Source organism: Pygocentrus nattereri, chromosome 19 (genome assembly GCF_015220715.1).
Source record: "Pygocentrus nattereri isolate fPygNat1 chromosome 19, fPygNat1.pri, whole genome shotgun sequence".
In the NCBI taxonomy this organism is placed as follows: Eukaryota; Metazoa; Chordata; class Actinopteri; order Characiformes; family Serrasalmidae; genus Pygocentrus; species Pygocentrus nattereri.
This window is the reverse complement of record NC_051229.1, coordinates 10,294,783-10,297,988: the sequence shown is the minus strand read 5'-3', so window position 1 is coordinate 10,297,988 and position 3,206 is coordinate 10,294,783.

Below are 3,206 nucleotides of genomic sequence, written 5' to 3'. Positions count from 1 at the left end.
TAAACCATATGGTTTTTGAAAAGTAGAATGATCCAAAAGAGTAGAGTTAACACCAAACCTGGTCAAAAACACAAGACAATGCACAAGAGCAAACAGATTAAATCAATTAGAATGCAGGTGACTGGGATCTGCTGACTGACTGATGATTTGATGGCTGGGTCATGTGACTGGCTGAAGCATCTTGGGAATTGTAGTCTGTCAGGAGCAACATAATTGTGTATTTATTAGCCTAACACAGTTCATGGATAATGGATAACACACTTACTGTGTCTAAATTAACACAGCATATGTTACCTGTGCACACAGTTAATGTGTTATCCATGAACTATTGACTCTTTCAGGCAAATTAATACATAAATACATTGTTTCTGTACAATTGTGTTTGATAATGAGGTTAAAAGAGCAAATGTTCTTTAGAGTTTAAAAGAAAAAAATGAATAAAAATAAAATGAATGTCTTTCTTTCCAAGCTTTTGCTTTATCACAACCTGGCTGGCGCTCTGAAGTCGACTAATGAAGTATATTACAATGTTGTTGTAGCTACTATGAGGTGTGTTTAAGTAGCGAAGATGTTAGGGATGACTGTCCCACCTGTTATAAATGGCCCTGATGTTGGAATAAATATAAACAAACATTAATTCAGTTTAAAATGAAATAAATTTCCTGTTTTTTTTCTGCTAAGCTATTGCTGAGATGTGTTGAATTTCCGTCAATACATACTGAAGTTTAACTTGATGAAGTGTAATCAAACCCGATTTTGGATGGAAACTACAAATACTGCCTGGAGGAAACGTCTATCTTATCTATTCATTGCTTACAGTAATTATTGTTGATTTGATTTTATTTATGTTTACCCTGGGTTTGTAACAGGGTAAACATAAATAAAACACTTCAAATATAAAGTTGTCAAGTGGTCTCAGACTTTTGCACAGTTCTGTGTTTGTTCAGAAATCTATAGCTCACACATACCTGAGATCAGCAGTGCTAGAAATAATCTCTTTTCCATGTTTCAAAACCTGGTGGCTCTTCTGTCCCGTAGTGCTTTGTCTGTTCAGCAGTGCTTCAGTGAACCTACAGGCTCATCTATCAGTCCTATCTAATTTGATTAGGAATCTGATTTGAATAGTTTATAGGCTGTTCTCATAGCATCATAACTGATTTGTATTATTTTTGTATAGACCTCTTTTGTAAAGCCTCTTATTGTACATGAGGTTTTTTCAGTGTTAGAATTCTTTCTGTGGGGAAGTTACTTCTCAGACTTTGACCCAAAACAATTTTATGGAGGCCTGATGTATTTTTAGACATGGCAGACAAGGCAGGATAAACCCTGGACAGGTCGCCAGTCCATCGCAGAGCAGACAGACAGACCTATACATGCACTCACACAGTCACACCTCGGGACAATTTAGCTGTGGGAGGGGAAAAAATCACAAATTGTAAGTGAAACAAAATATCCACACATTTAAGACTGTAAAAATAAACTCAGACAGAACAGCAGAGAAAAAGGGCTTATCTGAAACATTTACTATGTTCAATTCAGCTACTTTTTTCAGAACGTGGGGGAATTTCTGTTGTTAAACTCCAAAAAAAAAACCAAAAAAAAAAACAATACCTCAGAAGTGTGTAACAATTTTGACAGCATATGCATTCTGAAACCTGAAGAGGCAGCTTCTTTTTTGATAGCCACTAAGAACTTTTCTAATTCCTGTGCATAGCAGAACTGTAAAAGATACATAAATAAATAGATAAAAACAAGAAAATACATCCACTTTTGTTTTTGCAGTGCTCCTGCCTTGTCTATATGTAATGATCTCGGACACTGTAGTTAGACAAAACATGAGAAACTTCTGAAAATAAAGAAACGAAATGAAAGGTAACAGCTAAGCAGAGAAGTGTCTGAACGACAAGGAAGAAGGAAGTCGGTCTATGCAAATATCTCAAACACAACAAAGAGCTGTTAATGGAAATTTGTAAGTAGGCTAATACAAATGCAAATACAAATGTTTTTTTATGTAAACATTTATACCTTATTGTTTTGTAATCGTGCAGCACATCTTTAAAGATTTCTTTGTGGATCTGAAACGGTTTTATGCAAGCTGTATTTAGCCTTCCAATATTTTCTCTTTCGGAGGTGAACTGTGGCATCATTCTTTCACGGTGCTTTCTCTTGGCATTACATGATTTTAACCTGAACTCATGCAGTCTCACAACACTAACAATTTTTGAGCTGAAGGTATCTATCAAAGCATCGTCAGAATCAGGTGGTTAGCAGTGTGCAGAGCAGTTTTGCGACTTGAAGAGGCATTTTGTAAATTTGTTCTTTGATAGCCAACAGGAGCTTTTCTAATTCCTGGGTCTATAGCAGTACTGTAAAATGTACAGTAAATAAATAAACAAGGAAGAGTATCCACTTTTTTGTTTTGCAGTGCTCATGACTTCTATTATACACACTGTAGTTTGAAAATAGTAGGCTGATGTTTTTATGAGACACAAGAGACTCACTCTACCAAAATGCACCACAGAGCGCCACAGGAAGTCATTCTTACCTGTGGCCATCAAACTCTAACTCCTCCCTCAGTGTGTGATTCACAAACTCAATACAAAACTGGTCATATTTGCAACAATTGTGTGTGCAATAACTCAGAGGGACTAACTAACTTAATTTAAATAATTTAAATAATTGTAACTGCTTTATACCTGATGTTATACCTGATGATATTACTATCACAATCACCGCCACCTTCCTATATTCTTAAGTACTTAAATCTGGTGTACATACTGTAAATTCTCTATATTGTCTTAAATTATTAGTAAAGTGTTTATTTTTACATAAATGGCTGCAACTGTAACAACTGCAATTTCCTCCTGGGATCAATAAAGGAATCTGAATCTGAATAAACCACAAACAGAACTGTTACTGGAACTATTGTAAGTAGGCTAATATATGGAGAGGTTAATATTCTGAAAGGATTTTCTAACACTGTTTATCACAGGTCAGATTTTTGTCACCCTCTTTCTCTTGGCCCAGTGCCGGCTCTACCTTATAAGGGACACCTGATCACTTTAATCCGCCAGTTTATAAAATGAATAAATGACTTACTTAATAGCAATTTTGACTAGAAACGTAAAAACTAAACATTATCTGACATTTGCCCAGTACTTTGTAATGGTCATTTTAAGGCTTGGTGCAGTGTGCATGTGTGCGTG